The sequence below is a fragment of the Schistocerca americana genome, chromosome 2 (assembly GCF_021461395.2).
Source record: "Schistocerca americana isolate TAMUIC-IGC-003095 chromosome 2, iqSchAmer2.1, whole genome shotgun sequence".
Lineage (NCBI taxonomy): Eukaryota > Metazoa > Arthropoda > Insecta > Orthoptera > Acrididae > Schistocerca > Schistocerca americana.
In genome coordinates this window covers 21088327-21112242 of record NC_060120.1, presented here as the reverse complement: position 1 = coordinate 21112242, position 23916 = coordinate 21088327, and the positions used below count along the sequence as shown (strand labels likewise).

The 23916-nt window shown below is 43.8% G+C and overlaps 1 non-coding gene across 1 annotated transcript; it reads right to left on the bottom strand.

Moving 5' to 3' along the window:
• Nucleotides 1-22025: 22025 nt before the first annotated feature.
• On the bottom strand, nucleotides 22026-22100 carry Trnas-cga. Its single transcript has one exon. It is a non-coding gene; the product is annotated as a tRNA-Ser (tRNA).
• Between the last annotated feature and the right edge of the window lie 1816 nt (nucleotides 22101-23916).

The following is a 23916-nucleotide window of genomic DNA, read 5'->3' as shown; positions in this document are numbered from 1 at the left end:
ACATCTTTCAGTTGACCCTCATATAGATTAAACGGGTTCTGTACATATCGGTTAGCATATAGCCGGGCGGCTATATAACGGCGAGGTCACGGCGACACGGCAATGATTTACCACTTGACAATGGCCGAGCAGAGCTCGGTCGAAAGCTCGTGGAACTTTAACCACCTTATGCAACGGGAAACCCGAGAAGATTTTATTAATTCATATCGCCACCACGCAATGCTCTCATACATTATGTACCCCTACAGGGAGGAAACGGTGCGGAGCATTAAACGCCTGGGGAAGCTGTGCGTTAAGAAGGCTAACCTGTTAAGCTCTCTTGCCTTCCTGATACGCCGCCAAAGTGAGAACATTACTCCACTATTTGCCGCGGTGAGGCATCACATGAACACTTGGGCAGCCAGCAGAATCTATCATCGTCCCAGCTATGCCCTGCTACGGTTACATTTCAATAGGAGACAGCTGGATTCAAACAGTCGTGAGGTACTGGCTGTCCACATGCAATTCATAGAGATTCTCTCGGAACTAGATTGGGAGTCGAACGACGCGGTGACTGTAGCACAACAGGTTTCATCGCGGAAAACGACCGCAGAGATCCAGAAAGGGAAATTCATCCGGCTTCCTCAACAACAATGCGATGCAGACCGGAAATCAACAGAACGAAGTGTCATCAGTACGACAGCGAGAGATATCGACGCGGATGTCATTTCGACACTTACGAAAGGTCTTAACTTCGCACCAGTGCCTTACAGTATCCATATCTGTGATACTATAAGTGTGGTTGAACAACCAATCCTCAAGATCGAGACTGCAGACGAAATTCGTCGCGAAACGTGTCAGATTGTTTCCAAATCTAAACCACCACCATCTAACTTGACTAGGGCTGAACGCAACAGCCGGCCGGGGTGGCCGAGCGGTTCTAGGCGCTACAGTTTGGAACCGTCACGGTCGCAGGTTCGAATCCTACCTCGGGCATGGATGTGTGTGAAGTCCTCAGGTTAGATAGGTTTAAGTAGTTCTAAGTTCTAGGGGACTGATGACCTGAGATTTAAGTCTCATAGTGCTCAGAGCCATTTGAACCATTTTTTGAACGCAACAGGCTTCATGCACTCCGCAACGGCCCCCTCATCGTGGTTCTGCCAGCTGACAAGGGAAATGCTTCAGTCTTTCTCAATAAAGCTGACCAAAACGCTAAAATCCAGATGTTTCTCTAGGGGGGAACCTACCAGAAACTGCCACATGACCCGACGTCAAGAATAATGAGGAAGACATCAGAACTCCTAAAACAGCCATCATTGGAAGAAACCGTCATTAAGAATCTTCTCCGTCATGCTGCGAGACCACCTACGCTCTATGGGCTACCAAAGATACACAAAACGGGTTCTCCTCTTCGCCCCATTGTTAACGCTATTGGGTCACCAACTTACAGACTGGCAAAACATATGGCTAACCTCCTTATGCCATATGTCGATCGCTGTGTGCATCACATCAAGCACACCAACGATCGACGGAATTGGACATCTGCGTCTTGGGTAATGTGATACAATGGTCAGTTTTGATGAGGTCTCCCTATTTACGAGTAGTCCTAGCAAGAACTGCATAGATCTTCTCTCCCAGTTATTCGATAGTACAATTATGGCATTGTTTAAGCATTTGTTTAAATATCTGTATTTCCTATATGGCCGCCAGTACTTCGACCAGCTGGACGGCATGGCGATGGAAAGTCCATTAACTCCGTCCACCTTTTTATAGAGAAATTTGGAGCCATCGTTTTGGACATTGTTCCACATAAGCCATGTTGCTGTTATCGTTACATCGATGATACTTTTATCATCTGTCCCCACAGTCGTGAAAAACTGGGAGAATGTTTAGAACACCTGAACGACATTCACGACCACATTACGTTCACGATGGAAGTAGAGAGAGATGGTGCGTTGCCCTTCCTTGACTTTCTCGTTCGCCGGAAAACCAATGAACACCTCAGCCATAGTGTGTACAGAAAACCTACACACACGGCTCGGCATCTGCACGGTCTTAGGCACCACCATCCGGCACAAAAACGTGGCGTTCTGAATACCATCGTCCACCGTAGTAAAGTCGTATCAGACATTGAAAATCTTGCGTCAAAACTGAACCACATCCGAAAAATCTTGCGAGAAAACGGCTACAATCACCGCCCGCTATCACAGGCTGTTTCTGGTGAGGCATGCAGGAAAAACAGTACCGAAGAAGAGAACAAGAAACTTGCCTTTTTGCGTTTCCGTGGCAGAGTGTCGGGAAAGATTAGCCATCTTCCGAAGAGACACAACATCTCACCATTGCTCAGACCCCCAGCAAAAATACGACAGTTCATGAGGCTTGTGAAGGACTATCTAGGGCTCATAACACCTGGAGTACAAAATTCCATGTCACGGTGGCTGATACTACGTCACCCTAACAGCACGCACTGTGTAGCACCGCCAGACGGAACACGGGAGGTGCTTACGCCTACTCTATCCTGAAAACCCAGCCATGGCAGAACACGCTATAGAAAATGGACACCGAATTCTATTCGACGAGACATCTGTCACTATGAGGACGACAGGAGTTTCAGATAACGTCATAAAAAAAGGGGAGGAAATAAAAATATCTGAAAACACCTCCAACAGGGACGGCGGTTTTCAGCTCAGCACAGCCTGGGACCAAGCCGTCGGGAGGTTGAAGTGGGCACGACAGACACGGGACGAAAACATTAGCACCACCAATGACGTCACAGCCTGCAGCGTGGCTTTGTGATGGAGAGGCCAAGGCGACAAGGCTGTCATTTACCACTTGACAATGGCCGACGAGAGCTCACCCGCCAGGGTAGCCGAGAGCGCTAACGCGCTGATTCCTGGACTCGGGTAGGCGCGCCGGCCCCAGATTAACGACGAGGGCCGGTGTGCCGGCCAGCCTGCATGTGGTTTTTAGGCGGTTTTCCACATGCCGCTAGGTGAATACCGGCCTGGTCCCCATGTTCCGCCTCCGTTACACGGCGCGCAGACATCTGAACACATTCGCACTATTCGATGGATTACACTCGACGCACACAGATGGGGGTACACTAATTCCGTCCCAGGGAGTAACGGGTGGCGGCAGGAAGGGCATCCGGCCACCCCTTAAACATTAACATGCCCAATCCGATTAACGATGGCTGACCCTGCGTAACTGTGGGACAATGCTCAAGCGATAGATAGAATGGCCGAAGAGAGCTCGGTCGAAAGTTCGTCGTATTTTGACCGCCTGAAACAGCGGGAAGCTCTAGAAGATTTTATTAAGTAAGAAAATTGTTTGTTTCAAACGTAATCGCCATAACTGCTAATACAGTTACCCCAGTGTGAGACAAGACCGTCAGTGCCTTCATGGAAAAGCGTCTGCGGTTGCCTACGGATCCATGACTGTACACGTGCGTGCGCCTCTTTGTTTGATGCAAATCTGCGGCCATGAGTTCCCTTCTTCAGGGCCCGAAGAATATGGTAAGCGCATGGGTAGATAGCTGTCAACGTTCTTCCGAATACGCTCAAGAAGTTTCGCTGGGAAGCCCCTACACACCCTCTGTATAGGCCTGATGCCTCCCCATGCACTTGCCGTAGTTATGGAACCTTCCAGAAAGATATTCCTGACTGTCGATTTGATTGCGACCAAGAGGTGCACACCTGGGCACAATCATGGTTCATTGGACAACAGCAAAAATTTTTCAGTGATGACATTGACATTTTGTCCCGTAGTGGGATAAATATAGTAACAGTTATGGCGATTACTTTTTAAATAATAAACAATTTATCTTTTGTCATTTGTCTCGTTTTCATTTGACTACCTGTCATATACACTACTGGCCATGAAATTGCTACACCAAGAAGAAACGCAGATGATAAACGGGTATTCATTGGACAAATATATTGTACTAGAACTGACATGTGATTACATTTTCACGCAATTTGGGTGCATAGATCCTGAGAAATCAGTATCCAGAACAACCACCTCTGGCCGTAATAACGGCCTTGATACGCCTGGGCATTGGGTCAAACAGAGTTTGAATGGAGTGTACACGTACAGCTACCCATGCAGCTTCAACACGATACCACAGTTCATCAAGAGAGTGACTGGCGTATTATGAAGAGGCAGTTGCTCGGCCACCATCGACCAGACGTTTTCAGTTGGTGAGAGATCTGGAGAAAGGGCTGGCCAGAACAGCAGTCGAACATCTTCTGTATCCAGAAAGGCCCGTACAGGACCTGCAACATGCAGTTGTGCATTATCCTGCTCAAATGTAGGGTTTGGCAGGGATCGAATGAAGGGTAGAACCACGGGTCGTAACACATTTGAAACGTAACGTCCACTGTTCAAAGTGCCGTCAATGCGAACAAGAGGTGACCGAGACGTGTAACCAATGGCACCCCATACCATCACGCCGGGTGATACGCCAGTATGGCGATGACGAATACACGCTTCCAATGTGAGTTCACAGCGATGTCGCCAAACACAGATGCGTCCATAATGCTGCTGTAAACAGAACCTGGATTCAGCCGAAAAAATGAAGTTTTGCCAATCGTGCACCCAGCTTCGTAGTTGAGTACACCATCGCAGGCGCTCCTGTCTGTGATGCAGCGTCAAGGGTAACCGCAACCATGGTCTCCGAGCTGATAGTCCATGCTGTTGCAAACATCGTCGAACTGTTCGTGCAGATGGTTGTTGTCTTGCAAGTGTCCCCATCTGTTGACTCAGGGATCGAGACGTGGCTACACGATCCGTTACAGCCATGCGGATAAGATGCCCGTCATCTCGACTGCTAGTGATACGAGGCCGTTGGGATCCAGCACGGCGTTCCGTATTACCCTCCTGAACCCGCCGATTCCATATTCTGCTAACAGTCATTGGATCTCGACCAACGTGAGCAGCAATGTCGCGATACGATAAACCGCAATCGCGATAGGCTACAGTCCGACCTTTATCAAAGTCGGAAAGATGATGGTACGCATTTCTCCTCCTTACACGACGCATTACAACAACGTTTCACCAAGTAACGGCGGTCAACAGCTGTTTGTGTATGAGAAATCGGTTGGAAACTTTCCTCATGTCTGCACGTTGTAGGTGTGACCACCTGCGCCAACCTTGTGTGAATGCTCTGAAAAGCTAATCATTTGCGTATCACAGCATCTTCTTCCTGTCGGATAAATTTCACGTCTGTAGCACGCCGTCTTCGTGGTGTAGCAATTTTAATGGCCAGTAGTGTATGAGGGAGCGGTATTCGGTATGACTACGAAGGCAGGGAAAAAGAATGAGTTACTGTGGTCAGTTCAGTGGTAGAGCTACTCCCGTAAGAATCTAATCCAAATCAATCCTAACAACTGTAGTACAGAAATACATTAAGCAGAGGATAAAGAGACTGTACATGAATAAATTGTACTGTAATTCAGTATGCGAAAAGAGATGAAAATCTAATAGTCGGGGGACTGGAACGCTATAGTAGGAGAATACAAGGCAGAGTTACGGGAGAATATCGACTCAGCAATAGAATGAGAGAGGAAAAGAACTTCTCCAGTTGTGCAATACAGTAACAACCAGTAATAGCACATACAGTGCTCAGAAATGACGGGGAGTAAAAGATAGATACCAGCTCGTTTCACGGGGAAACGGAGGTTTCGGAATGAGGTATCGTATTGTAAGGCGTATCTAAGAGTATCTACACTCAGATCATAATTCAGTAATGATGAAGAGTGAGCAGAAGTTTAATAGCAAAGTAAAGGAGAATTTATGTGTAAGAAAGTTCTGAGCAATAATTACTTAACATAAACAGTTGTATACCTGTGAATGCTTCTCTTCCCAGCAGTAGATAATTGTCGTGAAACCACCACAAGAACTGTACATGAAGCAAAGCGACTACGATCATTTTTGTTGTCAGTCATTTCCCGTAGGTTGCTGGAAAATAATTTTATTCATCAAAATAAGTCTTGCCTATAGCCTTACGTTGTCTATTCATTTTCCGTTAAGTCATCTTCTAAATCGTCTGTTGTTAGGCGCAAGAAATCTTCTTAGGCTATCTACCGTCATTTCGTATGGTTATATCCCACATCCATCTTTATCTGAAGATGACCAAAACATACTGATACTTTGCTGATTTACAGGTAAATGACATGCTGTTTCACGTCAGTTACTCTGGCGTAACAGTATGCTGAAATACCTTACTGGTAAGTGTTTTATCTAAAGTGCGTTTACGAATTCGCCACTAACTCATAGGAGGCAAACACGAAAACTGTGACGGTGTTTCCGCAAAATTTCCAATTCGATGCCACGTCAAAAGCTTTGTGCAAAGTGCCAAGAGCAAATAATATTAATGTTACTGTTGTTAATGAATTGTGTAATTACATTTTATACGTGGTGGCGCATGAAATTGCGCACGATTTATATTTAAATTTAACTGTTTATGACAATAAATGAACTTAAAAACCCTACAGGTTTTTAAATAAAGAGCCATTCTTTTTTTTTTTAGCATGAAACACGTTCAGTGCGTGCACTCTTGTACCGCAGTAACACTAAGGGAAAGATGGAGATACGCCACACCATTAGATGAAGCATATCACTAACTGTGTTACCTAGTTTCCCCAAACTACAACAGACTTCCAAAATTTTCACAAATTATTTCTTTCAGGAAGCTCAAAATAAAAATTTGACGCGCACTGACATAGCGACTATAATAAAGGCAAGTAACGTACTGAAGACGGAGAATAGAAAGTGGCGAAATATATTCTTACTTATAATTCGTTCTGTATTAAATCCATGTCAGTATGACTAGTAGAACGAGATTCCCATAAAAATTGTATCAATACAGCGAACAATTGCTGGTCTGGAATTCTCAAGGCAAAATTATTTTCTGGAATCTGAAAAGACAATAAAGTAATTGAAATACTTGCTTGCCATAAAATCCGTACGCCAAGAGAAGCTATCATTGACACCGCCATACATATGAGAAATATACTGCATTTAACTAAACAGATGAAAGGAACGAAATATAAATAAAAGTATGAGATTTTCTTTTTATTTGTTGTTATTAACTACCAATTAATACAAATGTTTTAATGTAGGACGATAAGATTTACAATACGTGAATCACGTAATACACATGTCACTATCATGTAAACACTAACACTTCTGGATAGTCGTGAAATATACGAACTGCTGAATGAAATACTGGCCTGCAAAACTCAATTGCGAACAAATACAGCATGTAAGCAGAACAGAAGTTGTCGCACATTAATCATAGCCGCCAATACTATCTGCTATTCATTCTGATTTAGTAACTATGGTACATTACTTTTAAAAAATGGATCAGAAAGTCGTAAACAAGGAAACATATTATCTTGTATTCCAGAGTGGATGTATGGAAAAATATTGAGAACAATTCTCAGCACCACTTAATCAATATAAAGCGTAAGCTGCTATCAGTATCGTTCTCCATCTTTCTCAGTATAATGCAATGCAGGCACACTCAAAAGCATGCCTTCGCGCCGCGCGGGGTAACCGAGTGGTCCAGGGGGTCGTGTTACGGTCGGCACGGCTCCCCCCGTCGGAGGTTCGAGTCCTCCCTAGGGCATGGGTGTGTGACTTGTCCTTAGTGTAAGTTAGATTAAGTAGTGCGTACACTTAGGGACCGATGACCTAAGCAGTTTGGTCCCATAAGACCTTATGACAAATTTCCAAATTTTCCATACCTTCGCACCAAAATAGCCCAAATGGAATGGTGTGAAGAAGAAGGCTTTATTCTCCTTCAGACTTGCAAGCCATGTGGAGCGTTTCAGCGTCCTCGATTCTCATTGGCTGCTTTCGCCTCAAAGATTTTAGGCAAGCTAAAATGGTATAGCAGACAAAGAAGCGAATACACGGAAAACTGATAAGTGGCCGCAGATATAATATGAAAGATTGTTCGCAAGAAATAGAGACGTAATATATGGAAGACAGCAAACTGTAACAGACAGCTTTCAAGTTGCATCTACAGCCCTACAATGTGTCAAAAAAAATGGTTCAAATGGCTCTGAGCGCTATGGGACTTAACTGCTGAGGTCATCAGTCCCATAGAGCACAGAACTACTTAAACCTAACTAACCTAAGGACATCACACACATACATCCCCGCGGCAGGATTCGAACCTGCGACCGTAGCGGTCTCGCGGTTCCAGACTGTAGCGCCTAGAATCGCACTGCCACTCCGGCCGGCGTACAATGTTTCAGATACATCACGTACCACGAGCACTGTTACTGACTTTATTTATTTAACGATCATCGTTTCTGCACATGTGCCATTCCCAGGTAACAATATAAGAACTTCAAGGCGTATTCTTTGCTGTTAATAGTATAGGTCATACGTGGTGTACACGCAGTGACAAATAAGGATGCAGGAGTTAGACAATTTCGATAGAAAGTGATATATAAAGTGGCATGTCTTCTTTTTTAGATAAATTACGTGGAATCTGATTTATTCTTATGCATAAGATGTAAAATTATCAATATGGTTGGACACTAGGACAACGTATTCTTAATACTACTGCTGCACATACCGAAATCGTGACTGTAAAGTACACTGGATGGCAAAAGGATTAAGGTGCCCACAAGGGGAGGAGGAAACGTAGCTCCACCGCTTGAGCTGGTATACGATGTCATTTCAGCGATTACAAAATCGAGTCAGATTTGCAAAGAACTTGGTAGTATTAGCTCACTTATCAGTATGAGACTGCATAATCTCTGGCCTGGACGCATTCACTGATTCGGCTGAGAAGAGTATCACAAAGCCAAGGTATTCCCTGCTGAGGCAAGCTAACACATATCGTTGATATCCTCGATGCTGGCACTGGGACAAAGTTGACATCGCAGCTGGTCTCACACTTCCATCGAGAAAATTTCAGGGTATATTATTGACTATGAGAGTGTGTCAAATAAAGAAAATAGTTCATAGAGAAGCACGTCATGTGTGTATGAGAACAATCGTTTTGGAAAATGGCACCACGAATCTGTCACGTTAGAATAAGACATGATGATGCAGGATGCCCATGACTTACCTTTGTGCCGTCAGAGTTCGCTCACTCTCTACCGGCCGTGACGTGAAACCATAACCGAGGGCTACTCACACCATGTTGCCGTGGATAGCACCGCTATACTTCCCCAAAACATTGGATGAATGGGCCCTATCACCAGGTCACCGCCATACTCAACAGTTCAAAATGGTTCAAATGGCTCTGAGCACTATGGGACTTAACTTCTGTGGTCATCAGTCCCCTAGAACTTAGAACTACTTAAACCTAACTAACCTTAGGACATCACACACATCCATGCCCGAGGCAGGATTCGAAACTGCAACCGTAGCAGTCGCGCGGTTCCGGACTGAGCGCCTAGAACCGCTAGACCACGCTCAACAGTTCATTCAGTTCATTAAGGGAGGGGCCGTCACCAAAATGAGATCGACAGGAAGTGCAAAATGGCTAAGCAGGGACGCCTAGAGGACAAATGTAAGGATGTAGAGGCACATATCACTAGGGGCGAGATAGGAACTGCCTACATGAAAATTAAAGAGACCTGTGGAGAAAAGAGAACCACTTGTATGAATATCAAGAGCTCAGATGGAAACCCAGTTCTAAGCAAAGAAGGGAAAGCAGAAAGGTGGAAGGAGTATATACAGGGTCTATAGAAGGTCGATGTTCTTGAGGACAATATTATAGAAATGGAAGGGAATGTAGATGAAGATGAAATAGGAGATATGATACTGCGTGAAGAGTTTGACAGAGCACTGAAACACCTCAGTAGAAACAAGATCCCGGCAGTAGACAACATTCCATTAGAGCTACTAACAGCCTTGGGAGAGCCAGACCTAACAAAACTCTACCATCTGGTGAGCAAGGTGTAAGAGACAGGCGAAATACCCTCAGACTTCAAGAAGAATATAATAATTCCAATCCCAAAGAAAGCAGGTGTTGACAGATGTGAAAATTACTGAACTATCAGTTTAATAAGTCACAGCTGGAAAATACTAACGCGAATTCTTTACAGACGAATGGAAAAACTGGTCGAAGCCGACCTCGGGGAAGATCAGTTTGGATTCCGTAGAAATATTGTAACACGTGAGGCAATACTGACCCTGCGACGCATCTTAGAAGCTGGATTCAGGAAAGACAAACCTACGTTTCTAGCATTTGTAGACTTAGAGAAAACTTTTGACAATGTTGACTGGAATGCTCTCTTTCAAATTCTGAAGGTGGCATGGCTAAAATACAGGGAGTGAAAGGCTATTTACAATTTGTACAGAAACCAGATGGCTGTTATAAGAGTCGTGGGGCATGAAAGGGAAGCAGTGGTTGGGAAGGGAGTGAGACAGGGTTGTAGCCTGTCCCCGATATTATTCAATCTGTATATTGAGCAAGCAGTAAAGGAAACAAAAGAAAAATTTGGAGTAGAAATTAATATCCATGGAGAAGAAATAAAAACTTTGAGGTTCGCCGATGACATTGTAATTCTGTCAGAGACAGCAAAGGAATTGGAAGAGCAGTTGAACGGAATGGACAGGGTCTTGAAAGTAGGATATAACATGAACATCAACAAAAGCAAAATGAGAATAATGGAATTTAGTCGAATTAAATCGGCTGATGCTGCAGGAATTAGATTAGGAAATGAGACACTTAAAGTAGTAAATGAATTTTGCTATTTGGGGTGCAAAATAACTGATGATGGTCGATGTAGAGAGGATATAAAATGTAGATTGGCAATGGCAAGGAAAGCGTTTCTGAAGAAGAGAAATTTGTTAACATCTAGTATAGATTTAAGTGTGAGGAAGTCGTTTCTGAAAGTATTTGTATGGAGAGTGGCCATGTATGGAAGTGAAACGTGTACGATAAATAATTTGGACAAGAAGAGAATAGAAGCCTTCGAAATGTGGTGCTACAGAAGAATCCTGAAGATTAGATGGGTAGATCACATAACTAATGAGGAGGAATTGAATACAATTGGAGAGAAGAGAAATTTCTGGCACAAATTGACTAGAAGAAGGGATCGGTTGGTAGGGCATATTCTGAGGCATCAAAGGATCACCAGTTTAGTATTGGAGGGCAGCGTGGAGGGTAAAAATCGTAGAGGGAGTCCAAGAGATGAATACACTAAACAGATTCAGAAGGATGTAGGTTGCAGTAGGTACTGGGAGATGAATAAGCTTGCGCAGGATAGAGTAGCATGGAGAGCTGCATCAAACTAGTCTCTGGACTGAAGACCACAACAACAAGGGAAGGGCGAAACCGTGACGCCTTTCCAAACGCAACTGATTGTTTTATATTAATATGTTGTGTTAATGGCAGCCTACGCATGGGGCGTTAATTCCGTAGTCCTGCTGCAGGTAGCCTCCGATTGATGCAGGATTACACAGTGTGTCACAGGGGGTCCCTTAGTGTTCCCTGGAGGCTCGCGCAGGTGGGAAAGGATTATGATAATGCTGATAATGCTGTCTCACACGGGCACGCGACATCCCTGTGTCCTTCACAGTGATCACTCGACACCTGACGCTCTCCACGGCCCTTATATACCGTGCCAAGCCTGCTAACAATGCTAACGCACTGGCAGCCGTTCTACCTGTCTCAGAGAATTGAAACTCTAATCATTTACATACCCGCCGATGATGTACACGCTTACGTTGAAGTCTGAACACGTCTTTCGGTGCTTCATTCTTGTTGTAAGGCAGTGCAGATAAATTCAGTAGGAGTCCAGAAATCTGTGCATTGCGTCGTTTTTCCCTACACTTAAGAAGAAAAGGGAGCCATATCACGTTCGTTAAACTCGACATCTACTGAGCTGTAGACTAGGTCAAATGGTTCAAATGGCTCTGAGCATTATGGGATTTAACATCTACGGTCATCAGTCCCCTAGAACTTAGAACTACTTAAACCTAACTAACCTAAGGACATCACACAACACCCAGTCATCACGAGGCAGAGAAAATCCCTGACCCCGCCGGGAATCGAACCCGGGAATCCGGGCGTGGGAAGCGAGAACGCTACCGCACGACCACGAGCTGCGGACTGTAGGCTAGTGCGCTCGTGTCACCGCGGCGCACGGATGAGTAGTGGAGTACAAATTCGACTAGAATTTCGTCAGATATTGTACAGGTTTTTGGGGTGAAGGTCGAGTGCAAGAAGAGCATGACGCGCAATATCTTGTTCGTGGACAGATAATGGTCGTCCGACTCAAGCCCATCCAAATGCGACAGTCGTCAACTTCGCAACAATGTATCATGCTTTGCCTGTACTTCAGTATCAAAGCAAGCGATAACATCGAAAAGAAAAAAAATGGAAAGCATAGCCTACTGCTCAGCTGTATGTCCATTGATAACATGTGTTCATACGAATATTTTGTCTTGTTTCATCCTACAAATTCCCCTCACCCCCATTTCCCCTCCCCCAAACTCCTCCCACCCAGCTGACGTTCTTTAACAATGTTTAGAAAAGCCCTACAATTTTTAATGCTGTGTTTGAAACAATTAACTCGTAATACTACTGTAAACTGGACTCCCCCTGGGTCCCCCAATAAGAGTGAATGACAAGGCTCATTTATTTTTCTTCGGCCTCTGTTAACCTGGTTACGGACAGCTTGATGAACGGAAACGTTCCTTTGTGCCTCGGCTTATCCCTTGCTATAGAAAGAACGCATGACACCAGCAGCATTAAGCACTGCCAACTTACAGTGTGGCGTCCCGTCATCTAGAAAGTATAATGTACAATCTATAAGTTCAGAATGTCGGTAAGGGCCAATCTACTAACACGAGGGACGTTCAGTAAGTAATGCAGACAAATATTTTTCTGAAAGTAAGTTGGTTTTTCTCGGGATTCCAATACACCATATTATTCCCCACTTTGTCGTCTACAAAACACTATTTTCCAACATAATACGCCACTTTAGTGGTAGGGCTTGTATGCTCGCACGGTACCACTCTACTAGTCGACATCGGAGCCCACGTCTTAGTGCGCCAGTACCCTTCCTGTCATTGTGGTACAGGTGCCTGCGGAGTGCATCCTCCATTGGGGCAAACAGATGGAAGTCGGAAGGCGCGAGATCCAGGCTGTACGGTGGATTAGCAAAAATATTTCAGTGAAATTTAATGAGCTCCTCTCGGTTGTGCAGGACACGAAGTTATTTCTTCAACTTCCTGTATCACAGTACACGTCAGAGATGATCGCTGCACCATGACAGAAGGTATCAAATACAATAGCTCCTTCAGAGTCCCAGAGCACCGTCACCATTACTTCATCGACTGAGAGTGCAGCTTTGAGCTTTTTTTTTTATTTTCGGAAGAGAGCTGATGTGGCACCACTCCATGGATTGCAGTCTTGTTTCCGATTCTAAGTGACGAACCTATGTTTCATCGCCTGTGACAATGTTCGACAAAAAATTGACGCGATCAGCCTCGTAAGGTGCAAGCAATTCGGCACAGACGCTCCAAAAATAAGTGAAAAATATACCTATTCGAAAAATCACATAAAAATTCACTTGACGCCTTCCTAAGAGACAATCTCCACTCATTTCAAATTAATAATAGAAGTGTAGACCAGACGTGGCTTGAATTCAAAGAAATAGTATCGGCAGCAATTGAGAGATTTATACCAAATAAACTAACAAACGACGGAGCTGATCCTCCTTGATACACAAAATGGGTTAGAAAACTTTGCAGAAACATCTAAACAAATATGCGAAATTTAAATAGACGCAAAATTCCCAAGATTGGAGATCTTTTACAGAAGCTCGAAATTTGGCGCGGACCTCAATGCGAGATGCTTATAACAGTCTCCACAACGAAACTTTGTCTCGAAGCCTGGCAGAAAATCCAAAGAGGTCTGGTCGCATTGAAGTATGTTAGCGGCAAGAAACAACAATGCCTTCTCTGCTCAATAGCAATGGAGATGCTATCGAAGACAGTGCTACCAAAAGTAGAGTTACTAAATACACCCTTACGAAATGCTTCCACAAAAGAAGACGAAGTAAATATTCCAGAATTCGAATCGCGGACAGCTGCCAACATTAGTAACGTAGAAGTAAATATCCTCGGAGTAGTGAAGCAACTCAAATCACTTAATAAAAGCAAGTCTTCAGGTCCAGACTATATACCAAGTATGATGCATTAGCTCCATAATTAGCAATCACATTCAACCGTTCGCTCGACGAATGATCCGTACGCAAAGACTGGAAAGTTGCACAGGTCACACCAATATTCAAGAAAGGTAGTAGGAGTAATCCACTAAATTACAGGCCCATATCGTTAACATCGATGTGCAGCAGGATTCTAGAACATATATTGTGTTCGAACATTATGAATTACCTCGAAGAAAACGGTCTATCGACACACAGTCAACATGGGTTTACAAAACATAGTTCCCGTGAAACACCACTAGTTCTTTATTCACATGAAGTTTTGAGTGCTAGTGACAAGGCATTTCAGACCGATACCGTATTCCTGGATTTCAGGAAGTCGTTGACACTGTATCACACAAGCGGCTTGTAGTGAAATTGCGTGCGTATGGTTCAAAATGGTTCAAATGGCTCTGAGCAGTATGGGGCTTAACATCTTAGGTCATCAGTCCACTAGAACTTAGAACTACTTAAACCTAACTAACCTAAGGACATCATTCACATCCATGCCCGAGGCAGGATTCGAACCTGAAACCGTAGCGGTCGCGTGGTTCCAGACTGTAGCGCCTAAAACCGCTCGGCCACACCGGCCGGCCGTGCGTATGGAATATCGTCTCAGTTGTGTGGCTGGATTTGTGATTTCGTGTCATAGATGTCACAGTTCATAGTAATTGACGGAACGTCATCGAGTAAAACAGAAGTGATTTCTGGCGTTCCCCAATGTAGTCTTATATGCTCTTTGCTGTTCCTTATCAATATAAACGATTCGAGAGACAATCTGAGCAGCCGTCTTATGTTGTTTGAAGATGACACTGTTGTTTATCGACTAATAAAGTCATAAAAAGATCAAAACAAATTGCAAAACAGTTTAGAAAAGATATCTGAATGATGCGAAAGTGGCAGTAGAATTTAAATAAGGAAAAGTGTGAGGTCATCGACATGATTGCTAAAAGGAATCCGTTAAACTTCGGTTACACGATAAATCAGTCTAATATTAAAGCCATAAATTCAACTACAAACAACTTAAATTGGAAGGAATACATGGAAAATGTTGTGGGGAAGGCTAACCAAAGACTGCGTTTTATTGGCAGGACACCTAGAAAATGTAACATATCTACTAAGGAGACTGTCTACACAACGCTTGTCCGCCCTCTTTTAGAATACTGCTGCACGGTGCGGGATTCTTACCAGATAGGACTGACAGAGTACATCGAAAAAGTTCAGAGAAGGCCAGCAGGTTTTGTATTATCGCCAAATATGGGATAGGGTGTCACAGAAATGATACAGGATTTGGGCTGGACATCATTAAAAGAAAGGCATTTTTCGATGCGACGGAATCTTCTCACGAAATTCCAATCACCAACTTTCTCCTTCGTATGCGAAAATATTTTGTTGACACCGACCTACATAGGGAGGAACGATCACCACGACAAAACACGGGAAATCAGAGCTAGTACGGAAAGATGTATACGTGATTGGAATAATAGAGAATTGTGAAGGTGGTTCGTTGAACCTTCTGCCAGGCACTTAAATGTGATTTGCAGAGTATCCATGTAGATGTAGATGTAGATGTAGATTCTGTTCGGCGGCAAGGAACCCAGTGGGCACGCGCCTTTGAGTACCCCAACTGGTGGATGAGTGTCAGCATTGCCGACAGAGTGGTCCAGTTGAGCAGCAGGGTGTTTGTGGTCCGTCGATCACTTACAGTGAGAGTGTCCACACGTTCCAATATTCCAGGAGTCGCAACAGTGTAGGACCAGCTGGCACGCTGGTGATCGAACAGGTTTCCGCGACCTTGTTGCGAAGGTGACATATGCCTCGTCCAACGACTCACCGTGCTTTTGTTCTCTGGCAGGTCTCTGGATACATTCTAAAAGCACATATGAATATCTGCGATGCTCTGGTTTTCCGTCAAAAAAAACTCAATGACAGCTATCTGCTTGGCACTCACCTTCAATACAGATGCCACTTTGAAAGTTACATAAAGCACCGCCACCTATAGGAACTTCATGAAACTTTAGGGGCTGAAGCAGGAATATTCCATGGCGTCCCACAAAAAATTCCGCATTTTTTCAGCCGAAACTGGCAGAAAAAAAGTGTTCCATTACTTACTGAACGCTCCTCGTAGGCTGGCCTATATCCGACGTTCTGAATTCTGTATCATCAACAAAATGCATTCGATTAGCCACTACCTAAAATACAATATGTGCTTAAAAATGAATTTTTCACCAGAGTCTGAGTAAACTTCCGTTACTAGTTTATGGGCGTCGTTATGCAAAAAATTGTTCAAATGGCTCTGAGCACTGTGGGACTTCACTTCTGAGATCATCAGTCCCCTAGAACTTAGAACTATTTAAACCTAACTAACCTAAGGACATGACACACATCCATGCCCGAGGCAGGATTCGAACCTGCGACCGCAGCGGTCGTGCGGTCCAGACTGTAGCGCCTAGAACTGCACGCCCACTCCGGCCGGCCGTTGTTATGGCCCTTATAGCAAGGAGGTAGGCTGCAGCAGTTGCGGATACCAGTATCCGCCTGTCGAGGGACCTCGATGCCAACTTGGCTGTAATTCTCCGCAGCGCTGGGGACTCATCAGCGGGGCAGATAGTTCTAGCGCCCTTCACAGCCACCACAGTACGAGGAGGGCTCACAGCGCCAAGATGTTCCGATCTGCGACGAACTCACTCTGAGAAGTCAGACAGTTTGAGTGCTGCACGCTAGACTGGAATACAGCTATGATGTTTATGAAACATGCTACGCTTGTGTTGTAATGGAGGTGGCACCTCAATATGAAAAATATGGGAGCATTCTATGTAATAATTTTAAAGTGGTTCTGAATAGCTGAGGCGCCAGTTAAAATTCAATGAGAATGGAGATATGAGTATGTAATAACAGCTCCGTACATTCGTTATACCTTTGAGGCGGTGGCTGATACATACGAGGGAACGTCTGACATAAAATTCTTATATTTAGACTATAGGGTCAGAATATTGTGCATATTCAGCACAAACGTCTACCAAATACAGTAATGCGCACATGTGACCGGGACTATTGGAAGCATCGTGCATAGGCTTTACAAAACACAAAGATTTAAACGCTTTGCTATCGTTATATGAAGAGTAAGCTTATCGAAGTATGATATACAGTGAATATAACTGGAACAGGGTTGCAGAGGAGTACATAGGGAAGATGCGACAGTGTTTGTTTTTTGTACGTCTTTTCCTAATTTTATTCATCGGCATCTAAACTAGAGTTCTTATAACAAGGTCCAATAAATTAACAATTGCGCCATTTGGCTAGATAAGGCTTGCTAATGACTTTTCCATGTTTCAAGATCTTCGGTTGTAGTAATATGTGTGACAGAAAATTTGTCTCTCTGCAATTATCCTTTCTGGACTGTTGGTGTTTCTTAATTGGTCTATTATTTTTCTTTGTTTCGAGTGTATATGCTTTTCATATTTTAATGACTTATTTCGGTTCATGTGAATTAATATACTTACGAATGTATTTCATTAAGTAAACTGCTGTCTGTAAAACACTTTTTCTACGAAACCTGTGCCATGTGCTAATAGTTTCTTGTAAATGAAGGTATTAAATGCTATGTCGGACTAGGACGAAAATAATTTATGTTGTAAAACGGAAGAAAGAGATGACTGAGAGAATGTGTGGTTTTGAGGGTAACTGTGAAGGAAGTGCGAGAGTTATCATATCAGCGCACACTCCACTGCGGGCTGACAAATTCATTGCCGAAGTGCGTAAATGTTTGAGGTTTATGAAAGTCAATGAAGCGAATATGCGGAGAAACTGTAACTTGGACTTGTGAATTGGAATTGTGAAAGAAAAGAAAAAAGTGTATGTCGATGCCGCGTAACGTGAAATTGGCTTTCGCGGGATTTAAATTCTCGACATATCGAAGCGTAATGATTTTGCTGTATAATTCTTTGGTGAACGCTACACGGGGCCTTTTGTGATCTGTGTTACACGAGGACAGAGAATGTCTTGAAAGAAGGCAGCCTAAAAGAACGGGAGCAGAAAAGGGGAATGAAGTGCTCTCCTGGTAAAGATTCACGACCTAAAGAAGAATAGAAGATATTCAAAAGAACTCTTGTGATGGACAGCTTTTACGTGAAATTCGAGAAGTTTCGTAACTGGTAGATATTGCAACAAAGCGGACTAGAGCGAGAACTGTGAAGAGACGGTTGCTTTCAAGAATTAACAATTTTGCCTTTAGAAGAACATTGCATGCGATTTTGTCATATGATGACGTGATGGAGACCGTGGCTGTTGTTTGAAGACAAATGTTGATGGTGTTAGTGACAAATTTAAAGTGTTCAGTGAGAACTATTTATGTATGCAACAACGAGGATGCAGTGGGAATGCATTTACGTCTGTTGGACGAATGTTATGAAAACAAACACTCGAAACCGACGTTTCACGACAATTAATCTGTAAAAACACACCACATGTCATAAAGAAAGCGTGTAAACCGTCTGAGGATGAATCACAACGATTCGAAACCGGTAACGGTATCCTTTGAATAAAGGAACTGAAAGTAAATTTGTGGCTCGTTGCTGTCCTAACACCAAGAACATTGCATGTCTATATTGTGGTCTATGAACGAATTTCTTGAGGACAATATTATGGAAATGGGAGAGGATGTAGGTGAAGATGAAATGGGAGATACGACACTGCGTGAAGAGTTTGACAGAGCACTGAAAGACCTGAGTCGAAACAAGGCCCCGGGAGTAGACAACATTCCATTAGAACTACTGACAGCCTTGGGAGAGCCAGTCCCGACAAAACTCTACCATCTGATGAGCAAGATGTATGAGACATGCGAAATACCCTCAGACTTCAAGAAGAATATAATAATACCAATCCCAAAGAAAGCAGGTGTTGACAGATGTGAAAATTACCGAACTATCAGTTTAATAAGTCACAGCTGCAAAATACTAACGCGAATTCTTTACAGACGAATGGAAAACTAGTAGAAGCCGACCTCGGGGAAGATCAGTTTGGATTCCGTAGAAATATTGGAACACGTGAGGCAATACGCACCCTACGACTTATCTTAGAAAATAGATTAAGCAAAGGCATACCTACGTTTCTAGCATATGTAGACTTAGAGAAAGCTTTTGACAATGTTGACTGGAATACTCTCTTTCAAATTCTGAAGGTGGCAGGGATAAAATGCAGGGAGCGAAAGGCAATTTACAATTTGAACAGAAACGAGATGGCAGTTATAAGGGTTGAGGGACATGAAAGGGAAGCAGTGGTTGGGAAGGGAATGAGACAGGGTTGTAACCTGTCCCCGATGTTATTCAATCTGTATATTGAGCAAGTAGTAAAGGTAACAAATGAAAAATTCGGAGTAGGTATTAAAATCCAGGGAGAAGAAATAAAAACTTTGAGGTTCGCCGATGACATTGTAATTCTGTCAGAGACAGCAAAGGACTTGTAAGAGCAGCTGAACGGAATGGACAGTGTCTTGAAAGGAGGATATAAGATGAACATCAACAAAAGCAAAACGAGGATAATGGAATGTAGTCGAATTAAGTCGGGTGATGCTGAGGGAATTGGATTCGGAAATGAGACACTTAAAGTAGTAAAGGAGTTTTGCTATTTGGGGAGCAAAATAACTGATGATGGTCGAAGTAGAGAGGATATAAAATGTCGACTGGCAATGGGAACGACAGGAAGTCGTTTCTGAAAGTATTTGTGTGGAGTGAAGCCATGTAAAGAAGAGAAACATGGACGGTAAATAGTTTGGATAAGAAGAGAGTAGAAGCTTTCGAAATTTGGTGCTACAGAAGAATGCTGAAGATTAGATGGGTAGATCACATAACTAATGAGGAAGTGTTGAACAGAATTGGGGAAAAGAGGAGCTTGTGGCACAACTAGAAGAAGGGATCGGTTGATAGGACATGTTCTGTGGCATCAGGAGATCACCAGTTTAGTATTGGAGGGCAGCGTGGAGGGTAAAAATCGCACAGGGAGACCAAGAGATGAATACACTAAACAGATTCAGACGGATGTAGGTTGCAGTAGGTTCTGGAAGATGAAGAAGCTAGCGCAGGATAGAGTAGCATGGAGAGCTGCATCAAACCAGTCTCAGGACGGAAGACCACAACAACAACAACATGATCGAACTGTGCAGTTAAAAAGGGACTAAAATACTACGTGGACATTCAAACTGTCAACTGAACTGGAGCTATCAGACAGTATATGAAGGCACATGGCGAAATTTTACCATTAAATGCGCAAGTTTCCAACAAACACGAGGGCTTGCTGAAAGGTGTTGCCTTCGAATTTTTTTATGGGAAAACTATTAAAGGTTGAATAAAAAAAGTTATTAACATTCTGGATCTTTATTCTTTATATACAGCTCTGCAGCCCTCTGTCGTTAGAGGGATCAGAATTGTGGCGTGTAACATGTTAGTGTCTAAAGGAACTACGAGTGTGTCGTTGAGTGAGTAACAGCGAGCTGCAATCCAGTTTCGAATTCGAAGAGTTCGTGTACACATGGAGCACCATCTCCTTCGCCACCACAATGTCAGATCACACAGATGCGATGCGACATTGCAACAGTCCGACGTTTCGGGTTCATCCTACCGACTGCACCCCATCCAATTTCCGCGTGCTTCCAGGACTTAATTCTGATAGTGATAAAGCGGTGCAAGCAGAGGCGAGGTTGTGGTTCCGTCAACAAAAACATTGTACAGTGACGGAATCAACATACTGGTCTCGCAGTGTGAGAAATGTGTTCGTCGCTAGGGTTACCATGTGAAGAAATGAATATGTCGATATGAAGAATGAAGATGTAGAATGTTAATAACATCACAGTTTTCACTTAAAAATTTCGGAGGCAATACTTTTCAGCACGCCCTCGATATTTAAACAGACGAGTAACCTTTGTTGTAACAACGTAGTATTTTTAGTGGAACATTTCATCTAATCCCGCCAGGTGTAATTCTGTTGATTATTTTAATCCTTTTTTTTATTTATTTTCTGTCAGATGACCATCTAGAGCCTCAGTTTTCAGCGTAATATTTGCACTGTAATTTACTCCAAAATACTAGGAAAGAGCGTCATTTGCTGAGACAATGACCTTCAATTACTGCTGCGAGGAAAGAGCAGACATCACATCGCTTTCCACAGTAGCCTCTTGTAATGCCAACAAAGTAAGAGGATTACATACCTAGCGACGGGAGAACGATAATAACATATTCATCACCTGTGCAGAACCACCCGTTGTGGTACCTTTAAAATATTTCTGTTGACTTCAGTAATAGTAATTACCATTAAACTATCAGAACTGTTCAAACTAGTATAAATATTTAATTAAATTCACGCCTCTCTGAGAGAAGAATTTGAAGTTAAATTTGTAAAAACTATGTGAGAATTACCCATCGGGAAATTTTAATTGCACTGTTTGGTGGTCAATACTAAAAGTTTCATTGCATAATTTTGCATACGGAGTACAGCCCAGCAAACCAGACATATAAAACAAATTCCGTTGTTACCAGAGACCTTTAAGTGACAAAAATCCGACACACGAGCTTTATTTTTTCACCCTCTATTCATGTTTCTGTTGCCAATACTCTTAGACACTAACAAACAAAAAAATCGCAACATTAAAAAATAATTTATGTAGAGGAATGAAATTTCGGGAAAACATTCGTCCAGATAACATTTGTAAGTGATTAACACTGCAAGATCACTGGTTATCGTAAGCGCGAGATAAGCGATTGAAAATGTGAACTGCTGGTACAATAATAACCGGTGTAACCGCCAGAATGTTGAATGGAAACATCCAAATATGTATCCATCCTGAAACTTCCTGGCAGATTAAAATTGTGTTCCGGACCGAGACTCGAACTCGGGACCTTTGCCTTTCGCGGACAAGTGCTCTACCAACTGAGCTACCGAAGCACGACTCACGCCCCGTCCTCACAGCTTCACTTCTGCCAGTACCTCGTCTCCTACCTTCCAAACTTTACAGAAGCTCTCCTGCCAACCTCGCAGAACTAGCACTCCTGAAAGAAAGGATAACTTCTGTTAAGTTTGGAAGGTAGGAGACGAGGTACTGGCAGAAATGGAGCTGTGAGGATGGAGCGTGAGATGTGCTTCGATAGCTCAGTTGGTAGAGCACTTGCTCGCGAAAGGCAAAGGTCCCGTGTTCGAGCCTCGGTCCGGCACACTGTTTTAATCCGTCAGGAAGTTTCATATCAGCGCACACTCCGCTGCAGAGTGAAAATCTCATTCTGGATGTATCCATTGTGTTGCAATGATGCCGAATGTAAGTTCCTGGGAAAAATTTGGACATTTGTGGTAAGGTCTTTTGGACCAAACTGCTGAGGTCATCGGTCCCTAAGCTTACACACTACTAAATCTAAACACATACACCCATGCCCGAGGGGGGACTCGAACCTCCGACGGGGGTAGCCGCGAGGACCGTGACAAGGTGCCTTAGACCATTCGGCTACCCCGAGCGGCAAGTTTCTGGGATGGAGTTTCATGAATGTTGCACTTGGTCGGTCAATACAGAGACGATCAATAAAGGTTGTGGATGACGCTGCAGTTGTCGTCCGATGATACCCCATATGTGCTCTTTTGGAGACAGATCTGGTGATCAAGCAGGCCAAGGCAAGATGTCGACACTCTGTAGAGTATGTTCTGTTACGACGGCGGTATGTGGGCGAGCGTTATCCTCTTGGGAAATATCCTCTGAAAAGTTGTTGATGAGACAAATTTGAAGTCAGAGTGGTAGGTATAATCACGCTGTCATGCGAAGTTGCATCCCGACCACATCACAAGGTGCAGATCCAGTCTGTCTGCCGCCCATAGTGGCCGAGCGGTTCTAGGCGCTACAGTCTGGAACCGCGCGACCGCTACGGTCGCAGGCTCGAATCCTGCCTCGGGCATGGATGAGTGTGATGTCGTTAGGTTAGTAAGGTTTAAGTAGTTCTAAGTTCTAGGGGACTGATGACCTCAGATGTTAAGTCCCATAGGCATTTTTTGAGCCAGTCTGTCTAGCACGCAAACCGGTTGGATGTAGGCCCTCAACTGGTCCTCATTGGCACCCAGGGAGAAACAGCTTTCGGCAAAAAAGATGACAGACCTGCCCACTGCTTGAACACTGCTCACCACTGTGGGATCTGCACCAGATAGGGTTGATAGAAGAGATAGAGAAGATCCAACGGAGAGCAGCGCGCTTCGTTACATGATCATTTAGTAATCATGAAAGCGTAACGGAGATGATAGATAAACTCCAGTGGAAGACTCTGCAGGAGAGACGCTCAGTAGCTCGGTACGGGCTTTTGTTGAAGTTTCGAGAACATACCTTCACCGAAGAGTCAAGCAGTATATTGCTCCCTACTACGTATATCTCGCGAAGATACCATGATGATAAAATCACAGAGATTAGAGCCCACACAGAGCCATACCGACAATTTCTTTCCACGAACGATACTGGAATAGAACGCAGAACCGATAGAGGTACTCAAAGTACCCTCCGCCACACACCTTCAGGTGGCTAGCTGAGTATGGATGTAGATGTAGATGTAGACCTCCACTCTGCCCTCCAATGAGCTCTCGTTTGACTCCACAGAAGTCACAAATGGCAGCGGTTTGGGGTCAGTGGAATTCACGCCATAGTGTGTCTGGCTCAGAACTTACTTTGAAGTAACCGATTTCGATGCACCTGGGTCATACAGTGAACACGATGGTCTTCTCCCTCGGTAGTGCC